This window comes from Uranotaenia lowii, chromosome 2 (assembly GCF_029784155.1).
Source record: "Uranotaenia lowii strain MFRU-FL chromosome 2, ASM2978415v1, whole genome shotgun sequence".
Classification (NCBI taxonomy): domain Eukaryota; kingdom Metazoa; phylum Arthropoda; class Insecta; order Diptera; family Culicidae; genus Uranotaenia; species Uranotaenia lowii.
The window spans coordinates 27,490,105-27,511,500 of NC_073692.1; positions in this window are offsets into that span (position 1 = coordinate 27,490,105).

Consider the following 21,396-nt stretch of genomic DNA (forward strand, 5'->3'; position numbering starts at 1 on the left):
TCACCCTTAAAATATTCATTAGACAGTGCTCCACATTTTCAATTTTTGGAAGCTATGAAAAGTCGTCCTTTTAGTGTTTTTTTTTAGTTTTACATAAAATAGTTATTAAGGTTCTCCAAAGAAGGGATTTGGAGTGAGACAAGGATGTATTTTGTCACCGCTGCTTTTTCTCATCGTAATGGATGAGATCTTGACTGGATCGATTGACTGTAGACCAAACCGAGGATTGCCGTGGAATCCTTCAACCATGGAGCAACTGAACGACCTTGACCTGGCAGACGATATTGTTTTGCTCGCCCAAACACAACAAGACATGCAGAGCAAACTCGACGACCTCACCGAAAGCTCCAAGGCAGCAGGTCTCAAAATCAATGTCGGAAAGACCAAGTCGATGGAAATCAATACAGAAAATCGTTCCAATTTCGTGGTAGCTGAACAACAGGATGAGACAGTGGAGTGCTTCCAGTATCTTGGTAGCCAGATTACGCCTGATGGTGGTACCAAGAAGGACATCGAAACCCGGATCAGAAAAGCCCGATTTGCGTTTGCGAGTCTCCGAAACATCTGGCGGTCACGCCAGATCTCTCTACGAACTAAAGCTTAGTTCTTTTAGGAATGGGACACTTTCATTTGCTAATAGCTCGTTTACTAGTAATCGGACATTCAAAATTTTGACTGCATTTTGCTACCTATGAAAAGCACTACCCGCCCTATTTTTTTTTAAATTTAAAATTTACACGTTTTTGAGATATTTACGATGCAATAGAAAAAGAAAAAAAAAATTTTGCACAGTTTCCTTTTAAATCCATCATTATCAAAAGGATAGCAGACAAAATCGTCGATTATTCAAAGAATTAATGTGTGTGAGAGGTGGAAAAGTATTCAAATACTGTCAAAAGTGTCTACAAAGTTCATAACAAGCATTGGAGTTAAGCACATGATTGGCAACTACGGTTAAGGGTCATCAGGGAGGTCAAGTCCCATACCAGCATTTTTAATTTTCAATAAGCGATAAACTAAGGGTAGATCGCTGGAATGTCCGAAATTTTTTTCTCCGGTAAGCTAAAAGTGTTGCCTAGTAATGAGTCATTCATACCAAACCTCAAACAACATTTTTTTGCTAGTTCCAGACTTGTAAGCTGTATAGCCGGTACCTAGGCAATGGGACAGATTATTTCTGATGAAAGACAAAACTTATGAAATACCCCATTTCAAACCAATTCCAGCGTTTGAATCCCATGCCATCTCTGCTCGTGGCAAGGTCCAGAGCATATTAAAGTATGAATCTACTGGTTGTTTTGTATAAAATAATGATTTGCCAAAATTCTACTTCTGTGGAAAAAAAACAACAATTTTCAAAACGAAAACTTTGGTTTTCGTTGTTTTTTAAAGCCTAAAAAGTGTAAGCTTGTATGTACCTTTCGCAACCTACGATCTATACTAACCGATTATACTTTAAGTTTAATCTCGGGATGGTTTTACTTCGTTATTATCAGATTTTGCCAGCAGAAATTCCATTCAAAACGCTTGAAAGTGGCTCAAAAATAATCAAGTTTAGTTAATTTTGAAACAGCTGTATCCACTAAATTGCCCTCAGTTTCTTTTAAAATTGAATTATTAGATCCAAAAGTATCAAAAATTGAAGATAGAGGATGTAGCTACCTAAAATACAGATTTGACGAAGTGTAACTTTGAAAAACTGATAAATATCATGACTGGAAAAAGTGTGCGCTTGGCGATAGGAGGTACCAAGAATAAAGCAGAATTTTTTCTTACAAAAAACGATAAATATTTTTTTTCAAATTTTTTCATGAATTATCATAAAATTACCTTCATTTCCTTCATATAAAGTATTTAGATCAAACGGATGGTTTTTGAGATACACGCATTCGTAACTGTCCCATTTCTAAAAGAACTAAGCTTTAAGATCCGAATCTTCAACTCAAACGTCAAATCCGTATTGCTGTACGGGTGCGAAACTTGGTGCACATATGCGGTGACGACGCGAAAACTGCAAGTATTTGTAAACCGCTGCCTGCGGAATATCATCCGCGCTTGGTGGCCTGGCAACTGGATCTCAAACGTTGAACTTCATCGCCGGTGTCATCAAAAGGCGCTGGAAATCGAGATTCGGGAACGTATGGATGGATTGGGCACACGCTGCGAAGAGATGAAAACGAGATTTGCAGAGAGGCGCTTGACTGGAATCCAGATGGGCATCGAAGAAGAGGCAGGCCCAAAAGCTCGTGGCGGCGAAGTCTAGCCGCTGAAATCCGCACAGTTGACGAGAACCTCGGCTGGCAGCAAGTGAAGACGCTGGCTCCGGATCGCCAGCAGTGGAGATCTTTTATCTCAGCCCTATGCGCCGGTCAATCGGCGCTGGACCCTTAGGTAGGTAGGTATACTGACTTATTGGAGGCTAACTTTTTCTGTTTGTTACATAGTTCGCTTTACAAATTTAAGGGTTGTTTTCTTTTTCGTTTCACTCATATTTGATTTAGTTTGATTCGATATTTGGTATGATGCGGGTGTTATTTCGTTGGGTGTCTGTTGATGGTGAGCTGGCGGTTGGTGATGGCAGAGGGCGGTGGCGATGAATGGAGGCGATGGGTGGAGGCGGTGGTGACTGTAGGCGAGAGTTTAAAAGAAAATAGCATTTTTCTTTTAGTACAAGTATTAAATGCAGATAGTTTCGAAGGCTTAGACCAGTAGTCTTGCGACGTTGCGCTTTAGGTGAAGCTTTAGGCGGTGCTTGAAACTTGAAGTAGCGCAAGATGTTATAGAACCAGGAACACTGTTGTAAAGTTTAGCTCCTATCAGGCTGAATCTTTTTTTCCCAAATTCAGTGTTCGATCTCTGGACAACAAGTTGACCAGCTTGTCTTGTTGCTCTGATTGAACCAGTCCTTTGCACGGGTACACTGGGCTGACTTGAAAGTCCGGCTGATATGGAATGCATGTGGACAATCGTATCAAGTGTTTTGAATCCGGTGTCAGGATAAGGATCTGGATCTACAATCTTATTTTAGGAAATCAGAATTAAAGGGTGTTCGGATCAAACAGTGGTCAAACCAAATTACGTGCAAATCGATTATTTGTATCTTTCTTTTGAAGTCCAATATGCATAAAAGACGGAAACAATATTCAGTTAAGATTCCGGTCGACCTAGTCCAAATTGGCGAGACTTTTGTTTAACGCCCCATCAGATTTTGTACAGTCACTTTATCCACTTTCTTCGGCGCAGAACACCAGTTTTCTTTGAACTGCTTCTCGCTCCTTACAGTTTTTTTGGTCTTCTTACGGTTCTGCTTACGGTTCGTCCAATATTTTTCGATTGGGCGAAGTTTTGGTGTGTTGGAAGGGTTCTTATCCTTGGACACAACCTGAATGTTGTTAGCGGATACCAAACCATGATCTATTTTCTTAATGGCATGATGCCAAATCCGGCCAAAACAGCACAGCCAATTCATGTTTCTTCAGGAAAGGCAGCAAACGCTTTTGAAGACACTCTTTTACGTAAATTTCCTGGTTAACGGTCCCGGTTTCAACGAAAATGTCGCTTTACAAGCCTCAGGTATAGGAAGCTTCCCAAACAAGATATTTCTTGGCAAATTTTGATAGTTTAATATGCTTGGAAATGTTTGCCACTTTTCCCCTTCCGGTTGCTGTATAGGGTAAATGTACCCGACCTTGGCACCTAAGGCATGGTTGACCCTTTTTTTCGACATTCCAACCTTCCTGTTGAGTGTACCATATAACATCCTTTGAAGAATTTACTTGCTAACTTGCTTAGAGTTCAACAAAAATATGTGTTCTCTATGGAACTTTCATTAATGTGAGCAAAATGCATGCAAAGTACTCACTGCGGTGCTCCAATTACTTGGCCGCCGTACCAATTGTTTGCCGTTTCTATGATCCGATTCTTGGCCACCAGCAGAGTGCAATAGATCTTTACCAACAAGGCTCAATTGACAGTTAACAGAATCGTTGGCTATTCTGAATATAAGGCCACTGACAGAATGACGTCAGTTGGACGTAAAGTTCTATGCGACGATGGAACAACGGGCGCCACTCATACAACAAAAAGGCTTTTGAAAACATTGATGAACTTGGTTGAAAGGGAAGCACAAAATAAGCTTTCATTTCAAAAAGTCGGAAGTCCAGAAATTCCGCAATGCGATTGCGACACATAGGGTTATTTTCACTACCAAACAACTGTCTTCATATTGTGGAGTTTGGCTCCGTAAAGTAGGAAATTGAAAAATTCCTTGAATGGTATTTTAAAATTTTGCCCTTTTGAAATAGTTAGCTGAGATTATGGACTTCTAGCAAGAGCCATCTCGAATGCCCGGGGCGTTGCGCAGTGGATTGATACTCCAAAAAGATGTTATAATGTAAACTTTGCTAAAACATTTTTTAAATCGACTCACATATTTTAAGGAATAATTGGAAAGAAAACGATATTTTCCTGACCCTCTAGCTTCTGTTTCCAAGAAAAAAAATTAGAACAAAAATCCAAAAAATAAATTCTGAGTATATGGTTCCCAAGCAATAGAAAACGATTCCAAAACTCAATTAATTGTGTATTTTATATACTAAAGTCATAAATTGCCATCGATTTAACAATTTTTGGATAAGAAAAACATCTTAAGTCTTGTGATATGCTTAATTTAACTTAGTTTTTTTTATGTTTCAAACCACTGTGTTTTGTAGGAGACCACGTGGCTTTTGCTCGGTAGACTGCAATGCAAATGCTGTTCGCACGCACACCAACGTACCTTCGATTCATGGTTCCCAAATAGCGATTTTTGCATTTTCAATGCTTGGATATGACTTTTAGTTAGCCGAATTACTTATGTTCTTCAACTTATTTCAAAGCTTAAGATGGTAGAAACGGTCTTATCATACAACCCAATTAGTATGAAAACATTTATGCGTAGTTTTAAATGAAGTTTTGGGGAAAACATCAGCCCAAAAATACCTCTTTAATTAACATGTATTTTTTCCAGCTTCCAACACTGGTGGTGTATTTCGATTGAAGTTTCATGCCAAGAAAAGAAACAAAATAAGTTTTGAATTTTTATTCAAAACCTAAATAAATATTCACTCTTTAGTCTTTCTAGTATTTTTTGATTTTTTGCCGAGTTTAACTGTAAGCATGAGTATTTTTTGCAAATTTTTCAAATGAATGTCCGCGTTTGAAATCGCATGTGAATTTAACAGTTGCACTAGAAAGGTGAGTTCATCTGATTTTCATACGATGATTTCCAACATAATTTCCTCGGATGCAGATCGAAAAAAATTAACTTCTTTATTAAAGTACAAAGAATCAAAAAATTCGGTATGCACAGATTTGGAACAAATTATTCTCTTCGCAATGAAAATATATTCAAAATTTTTCAAGTTCAATTTGGACCTGAAAAACATGAAAAGACATGTTGGCATGCCAAGAAAAGGACCATGCCAAAATAGGGCTCACTTACCCTAATATTCTTGTCCAGGAAGCTGTCTGAAGCCTGCCTTGGCGTGGGTTTCGTCGTCCATTATCGACAATCCAACTTTGTCAACAATGTCGTACACAACTTCCGACATCTTGTTTTTGTCGTAAGGTTTTGCTTTTCATAGCGATTAGCAATCACTACCTTCTTATAAGTCGATAGTCCGGATCGTTTTTGAGCTTCATGCAGGGTTGTAAAAGATATTCCCAACTTATTGGCGACATCTCAAACGGAGAGATTGAAGTTTCCCTCAAAAGTGCTAGCCACTCTTCTGTTCGTCATTACGGCTCCGGGATTTAGATTTCCCCCAGATTCCGGTTTCCTAGTTGTCAAAATACATTCCCCGAACACTTTTATTACTTTGGTGACGGTTGATTTCGCCACATTCAAGGATTTTGCTATTTCTGCGAGCGTGTAGTTTAAATTTTCACGACGCATGTACAAAATTCTGATTCGTAGCTCCTCTTGCTTGGACGCCATTTCGAAAACATAAGATCTAATGTCGAAAGCCAAATAGAAGCATCATTCTACACACACACACACCTACAAAATGAAGGGTGTTCACGTTTTTTATATTAATGATTTGAAAAAAATACGGCAAATTAAAGTTGACCACTTTTTGATCCGAACACCCTCTATAAGAAAATACAATTGTATAATTTTTCCATTCTATTGCTTAAAAAAACTTTTAGGTTATTCTGAGCAACTTGTAACCAGATTTTCTATAAAACACTTTGTTTCTTCGTGAACTATGGGTCGATTCACGATGACGTATTCTCCCTTTTGTGGTGACAGTTCGCTCGTCCTGTTTACAGGGTTGCTAGCGATTTTTCGTTTTGAAATTCCAAAGTTTTTCCCGGTTTTTCCCCGGTTTTTTCCCGGTTATAAATGATGATTTACCCTTTTAATATACTGTTTTTTTTAAATATAAAATCATGGTGAATTTAAAAAAATAATTGTAAAGGGCCTCAAATTTCTATCAATTGTATCCCAAAACTTCTTTAACGGTTAGAAATCATGACAAATACTTTTGCGTCTTCTAACACGTAGTCTTTTCGTATCATTTTTTTCATGATTTTTTAAAACGAATCTAAAGATATTGGCCTCTATTCGTTGTTTTGCTCCACAATTTCAATAGTTTTGCAAAAAAAAAATGAGGTCAATTGATCTTGAAACTGCAATGTAGCACTTTTGAGCCACTGTGAAATTTTCTAAAATTTTTATAGAGTTCTAGATAAAAAATTGTATAGTTTGTATAGAAATTTATAAAGAAATACATCGAAACATAATATCAAATAAGCTTGTAAACTTGAATGGAGATTTGTCTCACAAAACTTAAAAGCATTACATTGCAGGAAAATATTTAGTTATTATCTGAATGCGGTTAAATTTTTTGTGCACATCCGAAGACATGTTTGAAAAAAAAATTGTTTTTTTTTTCTCAATACAAAACAATCAATAACTTTAGTAGTGACCTAGTCATTTAAACTAAAGATTCGTGAAAATATAGAAAATCGTGTATAGTACAGGGCTGAACTTTAATCGTTTGAATGTGAGATATTATTCTGTATCAGGGTAAAGACATAAGATTTCGGCATGAGCTTGTTTTCGATACAATTTTTACATAAAACATATACACGAGAAAAAATGTGCTGTTCCTTGGACTCTCACTTATCCAGGTTCGACTGTAGTTAGTTTTGTCGATAATAGTTTCATTATTAAATTACAACATTGGAGTTATGCTTGTAAGTATAGCACACTTGCGGAGAGCGAAAAAATTAGATATCTCATATTGCCCCGCAAATTGTTAAAAAAGCGATTCAAACTTTGTTTGTTTACTAATGAACGAGAATAAGCGTTTATGAGATAAATCTATATCAAGACTGCCAAAAACTATTCTTAAATTTAGAAATAATTTTGAAAATATTTTTGAAATTCCGTGAAAAAATCACAAACATAACAATTTTCCCGGTGAGGTGCCGAAATTCCCGGTTTTTTCCGGTTTCCCGATGACTAGATGAAATTCCAAAGTTTTTCCCGGTATTCCCGGTTTTTCCGGTTCGCTAGCCACCCTGTGTTTACAAAATTTTACGAATGAGAAATGGGGTGCGGCGAAATTTTTCATGTAGCTGCACGGTCAAGAAATTTAACTCAAAACTCAGTTTAAGGACCGCAAAACACCAAGTTCCATTTTGTGAATTAAATTCAGCGCATTTTTTGGTTTCTCATATTTTTTTTAAATGAATAGAAGTTGAAAATTCGTAAGAATTTCGAAAGGAGGTTTGTTTATTAAAATGTTTCAACATGTTTTCAAAACCCTTCTTAAACAAATTTGTTCTGGACCAACCCACTTTGCATTGAATATTCTGGAAAAGCGCGTCTTTGAAACAAAAAATCCCATCGAATGTCCAAATGTGGAATCTTCTAAAGAATAAGAATGTGCCGAATCGATTGTCCGAAAATTTCTTGTGTTATTTTGACCGGAAGCTGTAAAACAAATGCACGTACTTATACAACAACACTATTCAGGGACAGAAGAATCTAATATAGGAAAATACTCCGGTAAACCTTTCGAAAGAAAAGGCTGAACTATTATAAATTTACGATATGATATTTTCGAGGAATAAAAATAACGTCAGATAGTTTAACCACTAATCACACAGACATGAGACTTAAAGAACAAAATTCCTCTCAGTTTTTGGCTAGAAGCCTCCTATCGTCGACATTGCACGGCAGCAATTCGAGCATGAAAATTTTCTGGTATCGACATTTTCGTTAATTTTTGAGCAGCGCCAAAAATCGAAATCAAGTGTCCAGTCAGTGGTCAGTGGTTAAACTTTTAAGCTTATGTTCATTTAGTCCAGTTGGATTAACAAACAAAATGATTGATTTTTCATTATCTTATATATAAAAGTGGAGGCGTTTTCTTTGTAACATCATCACGAATGAATGGTCGGTCGGAATGAAGTGAAATTTGGTATCCGAGGGTTTTTCGGGTCGGAGATGGTTTGTACAATAGTTTCGAGAATCTCACTTTTTATGGAAGGGGGGCTTCTGCACAAAATCAACTAGAAACGAGACAAAACTCGAACAACTTGAAGAGTATTTTTATGAAAACTGATTCATGAGCACGAAGAATTTAAAGAACTGCAAACATTTTCAAACGATTTATTAAGTAACGGGTAAAACGAAGTTTACCGGGTAAGCTAGTTTTATACAAAAAACATCTCAATTTCTTTTTAATTTTTTTATCTCAAAATTGAGCTGAGAATTTTTTCTAAAAACGTGTGAATGAGAACTAAATGAGGACTATAATGTTTGCTTTGCTTCCTCAGCGTGTAGAATTGGAAAATAAGGAATCAAAACAGGAATCGCGAAATGTCAAAAACATTGAGGCCAGGCAACGCGTGAATCGACCTGTGTAAAATTTTCAAGCTTTCTGTTTCTTTTCATATATTTAATTCATCACATTTTCCGGCCCCCAATATTATTGAGCCATTCCATCCACGCAAAACACTGCCCTGTTCGTACTTTGAATTGCGAGGCTACTAAACAAATAGAACCACTGAAAGCCATAGTTTATATTTACGACTATCTTCGAAAACCACAACTTTTTCATTGAAATAGAGAGCTCAATCATTGTTTTTCATCTAAAATTTTTAAACAACATCATTTTTGCCACAAGATAAAGAATAAACTGAAACTCTATCAAACATCAACACCGTTCTCGATCAAGGCTTACTTAGGATTCCACATTGGGGCCGTTCAGATACCACGTGGACAGAAAAATGAGATTTTTGACCCCCTCCTCCCCCTCCGTGGACAAGCGTGGACATTTGGCAAACCCCTACCCCCCTCCCCGGATGTCTACGTGGACAGATTTGAAATAGTTTTTTTAAATACCTGCACAGATAAAAATTTTGACGTGTCACTTAAAACTGCAACCTTTAAAATAAATCACCTGTAATTAACAAATCTGTAATTTTTAATTGTTTTCCTTGAAAGTTAACGAAGATTCATTTATTATTACTGCAAATGTCCTGTAAAAAAGTTGTACACAAAAAATTAAATGTCATGTAGTCATGTTTTCGACTTGTACAATTATGGTAAATGTCCTGCTCGTTTTTGTTACAGGACATTTGCGTAATTTTACAGGAAATAATTTTTGCTGTGTATAATTTGACAGTTAGAAAACACCACTCTTTGCCTTTTTGTTATAGAATTGGCTGATTTAAAAAAAAACGAGTAAGAATTTCCTGGTATCACAGTTTTTTTAAATATTTAATTTGTAAATTATTATACTTATCACTTGCTTTTAAGTAGCTACTAATTTTTCAAACTTTAGCTGGAAAGCTTTGCTATTTCAAGATTTTGATTTAAACCTCTTAATTATTAATCATCTTTAGATCTTATCTAGATCTTATCTTATTTTTAAAGTAAGTATGTCCACGTGGATATGACCCAAACCCCTACCCCCTATCCGTGGACAAGCGTGGATATTTCCATACCCCCCTCCCCCCCTCAAGTTGTCCACGTGGTATGTGAACGGCCCCATTCTTAAAGTATTTTGATACATAAAAACTAAAAATAAAACTCTTTACACATATGATTTATAAACGATCTATACTGACACTAAAGGGTGTCCACGATGAAATTGCCACACACAAATTTGATTCGCAAAACTCGAGTTTTCATTCGATAGCCATCAAATTTTCAGGGATTGAAAAATAACTATCAAACTTCATTTAACCATTTTACTCGTATTTTATTTACAGTCCATACGCAAATGCCCGCACCTTGGCCTTAACCCCGACCAAAAGATTCTGCACAACCTGTGAATCGACCGTTTTTTGCATGTAAACCCATACTTTCTTCAGTTCCTCAACTTTCTTCACTACCTTAGGTCGTTTAAGAAGATGCTGATTCATTTCTTTGGCTTGGTTTTCATCGAACGGTCTATGGTCAGAAGAAGTCTATTCGTGTCATGTGTGCAGTATTCAATGATGTATATTGTGAATTTGATTTTAATTCGTCCAGTGATACTTTTGTGAACCGCTTACGAGCTACAATGCTAAGTAAATTTTTGTTTTGTACCCCGTTTTTAAGCTAGCTTCTATTTTGTTATTCCATTAGTGCTAGTTTTGCCTCCTGATAACTGTTGTATCGTTTATGTAATCTTCTTAGATGGGTTTTTTTGCCTAGTGCTTTTCCCATCACATCCATTTAGATTTTCGGTCCGATGGATTAAATAAATAAACAAATAAACAAAACAACAAACAAATAATCGCCCAGTACTTCTCGATGGGGCGGAGCTCCGGAGTGTTGGGAGGGTTGAACATTTTCGGCACGAAATGGACCTTATTATCCGCATACCACTTCAGCGCATCCTTGGAGTAGTGGCATGTGGCCAAATCCGGCCAGAAGATTGTTGGGACGTTGTGAGCCTTCAGGAGAGAAAGCAGCCGCTTCTGGAGGCATTCTTTCATGTCTGTCCGTTCATCGCGTCTTGGGTCACGAAATGTGCACTCCGCACGTGCAGATGGCTTGCCAAACCAGGTATTTGGACATTTTCTGAGTGAGGACATGCTCCGGAACGCTGAACTTATCCTTAGCCGTGAAAAACAGGTTGCCAGGGATCTGTTTGAAGACGACTTTCATATATGTTTCGTCGTCCATGATGTAGCATTCAATTTTCGTCAGCATGGTGAGGTACAACTTCCTGGAAAGGGGTTTTAACAGATTTGTTCTGCTTCTCTTCGCGATTAGAGGCCTTTTGTACCTTGAACGTTTGAAGCCCAGCCTTAGTTTTGGCCTTCTGGACAAAACTTCGGCTTACTTAGGTGCAGTTTCCTAGCCATATCCCGAACGGAGGCGTTCGAGTTTCCGAAGAAGGCTCCAACTACGCGGTTGTGAATTTTGGTGTTGTACGGAACACTTTTTCCTTCACTTCTGGGCTTCCGACCGGTGGTCAATCGTTCCATGAACCGCTTAATCACTCGCGACACCGTGAAATTAGCGATTCCCAACGTTTTAGCGGTGGAACGATGCGAGTGATCTTTGTACTCGTGATGAATGCGCAAGATTTTATCACGCACTAGCTGTTCTTTCGACCCCCTTCCCGCGAGTTTTGATCACATGGCTTTAAAACTTGCAGGATGTAAACAATGCACCATAAACTAAATCCACCAAAATTTTCATTAAATTCTACCCAACGGTTAAATAGTTTCAAAGTGTGACAATTTCATCATGGACACCCTTTAGATACTGCTTTATTCAACAAATCTCTGAAATAATTTTAAAATAGAAGAAACTGACTGAGCTTTCTGGATAACAAAATTAGTTCAAAACTGCCTCAATTCATCTCCATCTAGAAAATCTGAGTTTTTTTTATAATTTAAAGCTTTGCCACGTCAATCAAATTGAAACCATTTAAGTAGAACTGGAACAGAAACTCTCACAACCAAAAAACCAACAGGTGAACATCATTGCAAATCGCTTTTGGCTAAATTGGTGTGTTCATCAATTCTAAAACAATTGTTTAGTGATTGTAATTGAAATCCATCACGGCGTGGCTTTGCTGGAACAGACCACCCTGGACAAAAAATACCCTCAAAACACCATTATAACATCATTAAGGTTTCCCTCCTTCAACAACCACTTGCTACTCACTCATTGATGGCGTCAATTGTTTGACTAACAAAACTCCCCACCAAAAATTCATTATCGAGTGCCAAAGTGTTTGCACCTTGGCTGGTACCCTATTATTCGCTTGTCTCTGACCGTTGCTGTTCATCAAAAGCCACCAATTAGCACTCAATTCAATGGTTTTCAATCAATCGATGATTGGGGAAGCTCGCCGGGTCTGTGTCAATCAATTAGTGTAATACGGTAATTAGTTTCACCTGTTTCCTGTAGGGGCAGAAAAAACCACATTTGGTGGTGATAGGAAATGTCAGCGACACCGTCATCCTGCCTCAGACATGGGAAAAATATCTGTTGAGAATGAGCCGTGATTTACTGAAAATTTTAGTCTGAACTTGATTGAAATTTAATTTGAAAATTTCAACGAACATATCCAAGTCTTGAATTGTTTTATCGTGCTGCCAAAAAAAAAACATCAAATTAAACATGTTCACTAGAGCTTATGTTGTGAAACAGGTAGGAGATAAAAACATAAAGCTGGCACAATGTAAACACGAATGTCTTCCAGCATTAAAAAAAACAACTAGCAAGTCGAGGAGAAGATTTTCCACCGTTTTGCTGCTGCTGCTGCTGTAAAATCGTCAACATTAGCTTGTGTTCCTAGCTTTAGGGGTTGCAATGAAAAACTCGCTTCGCGTTGAAGAAATTTTCCCTTAACTGGGGCAGTTTTTGTTTCGCTAAGGTTTCATTTACTTTCTGCTTCGGTTTTGTTTGCATTGTCGTTGAGATGGGTTAGTGAAGTCGAGGCAAAAAACAACGATGTGATATAAATTTCGGAATTAACAATTTGAGCCACAATGCAAACTATTCGAAAAAGAGCAACGAGGGTTTTGTTTACATAATGTCGTTCAACTGAGGGCAATTTATGTCTCCTACTCTTTAGTTAAAAAAAGTTTCGAATTGAAATATTTAAAAAATACTTTAAAGATGCCATGCTCCTTTAAATACTTATTAGAATCAAAGAATCTTAATTTCCTCAGAGAGAAGAGAGAGAAAAAACAAACGCGATATCAAAAGTTGATCCAAAAGACCACATTTTCCACACGCTCACACAAGAATATCACCTGCAGCCATATGGCAGTGTTTTCTTTGTGGGAAGGCGGGAAACTTTTCAACGAAATTGTCGGTAGATAGAGGCACCATGCATCAAAATATGAACGTTCTGAACTTCTGGTCCTGATTAAATTCTCAAACAACCTGGCCCCAGCACTCCGAGAGGAGGCGCGGCGGGTATAGACGGAGACAGAGCCGGAAGAACGCAAAAACATTTGCTACTGTTATGACGCTCCCCCAGAAATCCAGACACCCAGACCCCGTCTTTCGGTCTGTGTTTTTTCATAATTTCTTATGGGGGAGATGTTTTAATACGAAAGCAGTTTTATCATAAACAATACTTTTGCCAGCATTTACTCATAAATATGTGCTTTAGAATGGCTAAAAATTTGCAATTTTAATTATTTAAGCATGTCATAATTTATTTAAACTTTCCAGAAGTCGGATGCCATGATATTACATTGAATAATCTTTTCTCACTATCAGGTATTTTCTGCGACGGACGCTGGTCCGTTTTAGTTCTGCTTTTTGTTTTGAAAAATTATAACATTGCAATTGATTTCTACTTTGAACGTTAAAGATTCGATTAGTTCGATGTTTCGAAATTTTTTTTTTTTTTCAAATAAAATATTCATTTCCTTTGAATTTCATATTTATCAATTGATTCAAACTCATTCAGAGTAGGCGTTGGCCGAATCGGAGCGCACGTGTTTTTTTTTCCTTTAAGTCGCGAAAAATTTCCAAGTTTAAACTTTAAAAAGTGAAAAGTGAAGCTAAACGCGAATTATTCCTAATCGATAAAATAGCTCCTATCTTAGTGAACCTGTATATAAGAGAAGTGACATCTGAAACACAAAATTCCAATCGAGCAAAAGAACTGTCAAAATCGATTCCAATCGATCCGAGCAGAGCTTTTACCTTTCTTATTGAAAACTCAATCAAGGAAGCTATTGTGATTGTTGTTATAGTTTAATCAGATAATTTTAAAGCTGGTCATATGAATTTATGATTAGGTGCAATTTTTTTCAATGCTTTGGTGAATCGTGTTCCTAGTCAAAAAACTAACTGATTTTTAACGAAATTCAAGTCATTCATACCGTTCATCGCGATCCTTCGGGCATCGAGTTCAATGTTGTTTTGTGGGATTGAAGGAGCGTTCACTTTAGAGCTTGAACATTGAGCCAGAAAACAGTGCTGAGGATTTTTTTGTACAAGATTTCGGCGATGTTGCCACATATTTTATTTTAAGAGGGATCAGATGTCGCTTCTCTTATATGAAGGTTCACTATCCTATCTATACGTTTAATTTGTGCGCTCGACAAGAGTAGACTAGGTTTTATTGTGGTGCAGTAAAGAGAGGCGGTTGGCCGTAAAATACAATGCGAATGCATTCCGGAAGAGTGGCCAAAAAGCCTAACGATTTTGAAGTTTTAATTTTTTTTTAGTAATAATGTGATATGTTGCTGGGCATGTATCAAGATGCCAAGGAATATTCAGTTTTTGTGAAGTTCCAGGACCAAAAAGATTTACAAGAAGTTTTCCGCAAGCTACCCCTCAACTTGACTTTCGACTATGATGATGGCACCAGAATCCAGATCACGCTGTCGGAAAAGGAAATTTGTTCCGTTACGTTAGAATTTTCGGACTACATCCGGAAATATATGACTCGGGAGATTTCAAAGGAACTCGAAAAATACGGGACAATACATCAGCTAGTTCTTGAAAGAAACGCCGCACAGTGGGCCAGGAACCACACTTTTGCGGTCAAAATTGACTGCAGGCCAGAGGCTTCGTTGTAGCTCATCGGTGTCTTCGACAAAGTTAATCGACTATATTTTCGCTATCTATTAATGGAGTAAGCCATGACTTTTCGGCAACGCACGCGTTTTTATTTTCTTCCAGCAAAATTTTCAATAAATTTGAAATTAACTAGGAGTAAAAGACCAGCATAGTGGAAAATATTTTTATAAGTGACTGGCGGAAGTTGCCGAAGTGGTTTATGGTGTACTTCAGAATGCTATTGCCTGGTTGGGGGAAGTGATGGGCGATCACACATTCTGAAAATATTGTTGATGGTTTGGGAAGGGAATTTGTTTTCTCTCTTGGCTGGTTTAATATGCGGATAATTAGGTGAAAGATATATCGCATTCTATCAAGCAGATTAGTGGAACATAGTTTGCAGTACATTCGGGATCTTCAAAAATAAGAAAATTTAAATTGTGCGCAATGTGAAATAAACGGGTGGATGCAGTCATCAAAATGAAAAAAAAAAAAAAAAACAGTGAAAATATTGGGAATAAATTATTGAATAGATCGAATTTCCAGAAATTTTGTCAGTTCCATTTTTTCAAATATGTGCGAACGTGGCCAAAGATTAACAACATATCAGAAAGTGTTGGTGGTTTTTAATGGGAGAAAATGTGCATACATGCTTTGAAACAAGTGATGTTCTGGTAGATTATTAGGCTGTTAAAAAATGTTTAGTATTGGAATGATAACTAATTATTCTAAGGACATCTCATGGATTTGTTTTTATCTTGATTGCGTAAAAATATCAAAAAAATTCTGGTAAGGGTCCCTAAAATCAGTGATAGAAAAATTGATTGCAGAGTACGTAGCCCACGTTCCTTTATTTTCACACCTGATGTGATTCCTGTCCTTTTCGACATAATTGGTAAGCCCGTTCTATTTATACCTACTTTATGTACAAGACGATTGCATCAAAAAGTAGTAGGTGGGGGGTGGTGCTATAAAGTGACAGACGTGTTTTGAGGATCTAAATATTTAAGAAATGTATGATGAAAAAAAGATTTTATTGTAAAAAGTGTTTGTAATTTATCTGATCAATTCCCGGGAGAAAGGATGCTTCCTTTTAGCTGCGTTTCGCTCAAGACGTGGAATAGGGAAGCTATCGGGGAAAAATGCTGATGAAAGGAATCTCAAGTATTACGGTATCCATACGAGGGAAATACACAACGCGTGCGTGGTTTATGAAGTTCTAGAATGGAGAACGGTAGGATGAAGATTCAGAAGGTCGTCACAAAGTTCTCGGAAGTCTAAACAAAATCCAAGAGCTAAGTATTTTTTTGGTTTTCTGATAAATGATACAACATTATTCTTATGTTATGAATAGCCCGAAAAGTTCCTTCGACATCATGTTTATCTAATTTTATTTATGAATTTCATTTATGGTGTTTGGAAAAACTGTATTCCAACTTTTCAAAGATATTTCTAAGAAAAAATATCAAACTCCCGACACAAACTCCTTCAATTAACTGAAATAATGTCAATGATTTTCAGTAATGAAAAATTATTTGTTAATAGATTTGTTGATTGATTTGATGAATTGAAATTAAAAATGTATTTTTTTATCAGAAATAAAAAAGCTTGACAGACAACAACTATTTTGCTAAACAGATTTTTTTTTTTGCAACACCAATCATTTGGTTTTGAAATAATTTATTGAAAAATTTTGTCAGTTATTGAAATTGGAACATATTGAATTTCTTTGTTAAGATTTTTCTACTATATTTTTTACATATGTACGATACTGAAATTCTCTGATAAAAAAAAGTGAGAAGATTCATTACAGAAACTATAGTAAGTTTTTATCACAGAAGCATTTTATAATAGAGAATAATATAAAATGTATGCATCTTGTTTATATCGCAGGTTTTTGATGAAAATTAGAAACATAACAGAAAACCCGATATCCTTTTACCCCCCTCCCAAACCAGATTATTTGCTAGGATGCAGAGGTAACCTTGGTCCTAAAGCACAAATTCATTTAATTCATTTCTTTCTTTTTTTTTCTATTGACGTGGCCAGCGGCGTTATTGATATTCCAAGAGAGAGTATCAGTTTTGCACATTGAGAATGAGTTGCTAATTCCAAGCGCCTTTTTTTTTACCTCTGTGCGAAATTGGTGACCTCGGTCAATCACTTAGTAGCAATCATTGGTGACGTTGAGCTTATTCTACCGAACCACACCAACAATCGTGGATTTCGAAATGTCTTTTTTTTCATTGAAAATCATTAAAAATTCAATAATTTTAATTTTTTAAATCTGTCAAGTTTTTTGCATTTCGGGTTCAACGGTTTGAGATGCTGAAAGCTTTCAATAGGAACTTAATCATGACTGATACTTTAAGTAGGCCTTGGTTAAATAAGCAGCGAAATTTTACTTTCCTGCCAAAATTTCTAAAATTTATTAAATGTAATTTTTATAAATTGGGGAAAAACTAAAAGATCGTCTGAAGTTCAGTTAGAAAAATAATTTTTAAGGTTCACCGTAACACTAGTCAAAAGTGTCTCCCAATCAATTCCTTCAACCCCTCACCCAACCAAAATTGTTTTGCTAGGATGCAGAGGTGACCTCGGTCCTAAAGCACAAAATAGATCTTTCATCCTTTTCTCTTTCTTCCAATCTATCTATTGACTACTAGGACGTGGCCGGCGCCGTTATTGACGTTAAAAGAGAGAGCATCAGTTTTGTGCAGTGTGAATGCGCTGCTAATCCCAAGCACCATTCATTTGACCTCTGATTAAAATTGATGGCCTCGGTCAATCACGGAGTAGCAACCATTGGCAATGTGGAACTTGTTCTACTGAGCCACGCCAGCGATCGTGGACCTCGAAGTGATTGTTATCATAACATGTTTTTGGAACAAGCAATGCATACATTTTTTACAATCATGCACTTCGGGTTTTACGGTTTAAGGTGGATGTGAGTAGTTAATCAAGCTAAGCTAAGCTAAGCTATATTTTCGCTATCTATTAATGGATTTGAATTATTTCTATTTTTCTCCGCAAGGTGGCGCCAAAATCAAACTTTTTACAGAAGCAAGATACAGGCATGGTTTCTTGTACAAAGTTGTTTATTATACTTTTAACATCAACTTTGTAGAACATTGTTAAGCTCTATGTTGTGAACATACCGTGCAAAAATAATAATTTAAGAAAACCTTGCAAAAAATGGTTTTTTCACATATTTTTGTTTTAAGCTTTACAATACCTTAAATTTCCACAGTATTCGATTGGAATAGACTCAATTGATATATTCTAGTGGAAAACTTTTTCGTTTCGCAGATTTTTTCTGTCAAAATCGCAAAAGATAGGATTTTTCAAATTGCAATAACTTACTTGCGAGCAGTTTGGCGCACCTCATTTATTGAGAAGTGACAGTTGTAGTTATGATTTAAATGCATGTAAAAAATGTCGGTGGGTTCTCGTGGGTTCCTTGCCAAATGATTTAATAAAGTTGGTTAATTTTCAATATAAATTCACATATTAAAAGACCGTTTTCAAAGAAAACATCCGCATTTCTCGTAGAAAAGTCGAATTTTCATCGTTCAGTTATTAGATGAACCTATTGCTTGTTGAGTCGATGCTTGAATAAATAATTCAGCATATTTTTCGCACTTTTGATCAAATTAGTAAAAATAAAAATTTTCAAAAATTATTTTAAAAAAACATTTTTAAATTATTATTTAATTTATAATGAATTTGACCTTATATCGCTTAATTAAGCATCGCAATGGACTAAAACAATAATAAACTGTGCGCCGTTGAAACAGGATTTCCTATATGGTCTGGTGTGCAAGGCAACCATATGGAGATTCTCCGAGAAATTCCTGCGAGTTTCCACATCAATCACGTTCAAGTGAGAGTTTACTACGATGGGTTGCAGGCCAAATGTTTTGGTTGCGAAGAGCCAGATTACCTTAAGGCATCGTATACCAAGCGATCTTTTTTTTATATATAGATTCTAAGCGATCGTCGGTTCACGAACCGACGTGGCTTAGTTGTTGGTGTTGTTGGGTCGCATTCTCTCCCATCGAAGGTGAGGTGAGAGCGAGCTTTCGAGACACCTTGTTAGAACGCAGTAACGAACAGTATTTCCATAGAGGAAAAAGCTTCGCGAATGGATGTATAGAACAGCTTAAAATTTCTCTTCAAAAAGTGACGATCTAAAAAGGAAACAATTGAAAAAATACAAAACTTGTTTGTCTCAATAAATCCTCAAGGTATAAGCCGTTTTAAAAAAAGAAATTACAAAAAAAAAGTTTCAAACACGGTGAATCTATGTGGAAACATTCATATCTACTTTGGAAAAAAAACGTGATTGTGGCACATATCGTTTGATTTCCATTTGATTTTGGCTTCAATCTCATTCAACTCCTGCGTGGTAATTGAAAATGCTTAATATTTTTGCTATGCAGCGGACCATTGTATGTCAAAAATTTTGTAAACAATGAGAAACCAGCGAGTTAGGAAATAGTTGATACCAATAATCCTGGTTGAGGCATCTCAACTTGTGTTTGGAGTTGGAGGCACTCAGAATTCATAGTTACGATTTCTGAGGCTCATCAAGATTTCGAAAATCTCACTGGTACAGTCACATTGACCTCTGTGTGTTTAGTATTGAACTCTACAACGAAATCCGTGTTTATCTTTCGTGTAGCAGTTCGTAGCTGTTCACTCCGCATCACACCAGTTGACAACAGGTAGAACTGCAAGTTGTTCTACTCCCGATCAGAAGAGATGATATATTTTGATAATCATTTTTTTCTTATCAAAATGAGATATAATTTAGTAATCGTGGGATGTTAAAATATCTCAAATTGTAACGTAACTAAATTATTTCACCACTTGATGGCATTAAATCAAGATTATATCCCAGTCAGATAAGAATTAGACAACCAAAAATGCAAAAATATGAATCTTGCATACAAGCTTGTGTGCATTTTTGTCTTACAAAATTTACATGTATGTAATGTTGGAATACCTCCTGACTTGTACTCAAACTTGCATGCATTTTTTCCAACTTGAACAGTTCTTGAAAAGTTCGGGTACCAGCCAGGAAATTCGAACCTCGACCTGCAGGTTGAGAAGGCCCGATCAAAAGAGCATATCCAAATTTTTACAAAAACCCCTCTCAACGAGATATTATTAACTTATTCAGATATAGCTTTGAAATCATAATCTTCGTTTTGGTCGTTTCGAAAAAAAAATGATTATATCTCAATCAGATAGGAGCTGATTGAGATACAATTTTGATATAATTCTATCAAGGGTTGATATAATTCAGTTATGCCTGCATGGACTTTTTGTTATAATTTGAGATATTTTCACATCCTACGAGTACAAAATTATTTCTCATTTTGATCGGAAAAAATTGAATATCAAAATATCTCATCTTGATATAATTTTGTTTTTCTCTTCTGATCGAGAAGCTTACTTTGTATGGAATTTTTGTCTTTCTCGCATTACTTGTATACGATGTTTAACTTCCTCCTGACTTATACTCAAAGTTTCATGCATTGTTTCCAACTTGAACAATTCACGAAAAGTTCGGGTCCAGCCACGAGATTCGAACCTCGACTTGCAGGGTTAGAGGCGCGCACGCTACCGCAGAACCATGCCTGGTGCATTGCACCTTCAAACTTCCAATAAAATTTTTCGAAACATTGCTTGCCCGGCAGAAATAAATCACTGATTGTAACAAATAAGATATAACCATTTTTGAAATCAAATGCGCGCTGAAACGAGCGGAAATTCACCAGATGTGCAGCAAAATGCATCAGATGTGCGGCAGAATTCATCAAGTGTGCAGAAAATTCACTAGATGTGCGTTCTATCTTTTTGATTTCCCATTTACATGGGATTCGATGAATACTTCATACCTCTGTTTAAAACTAGCCAGATTTAATGTCAAGACTTCATGGTAGGACTAACAGGATGAACTCTAAGGTAAAGGGGAAAACAGTACAACGCACCAATTAAGCAATCAGCGCTACCAATCTTTTTAGTACTATTTAGTATTGAACGTTTACAAAGATTCAGGGAGCTGATTTACGTTTTATTGAAAAGAAAACAAAAAAAAACTCGATTTTCATGATATTTTTGTAAAAAAAAAAACTCAATCAGCTAGAAAGTACATTGTGGGGCAGGACGCCAAAACTAGTGAACAGAATGCGCCAAAGGGTGGTCAGAAATAAGACAGAGATTATACCAAATATAAGAATTGAATCATCAAATGTTTAGTAACCTGTTCTTTGCATTTTTGTTAATTAACCATACTATGCTAAAAAGATTTTGATATTGCTTAACTTTTCGAAAATTTTCACATTTTAAAATACACT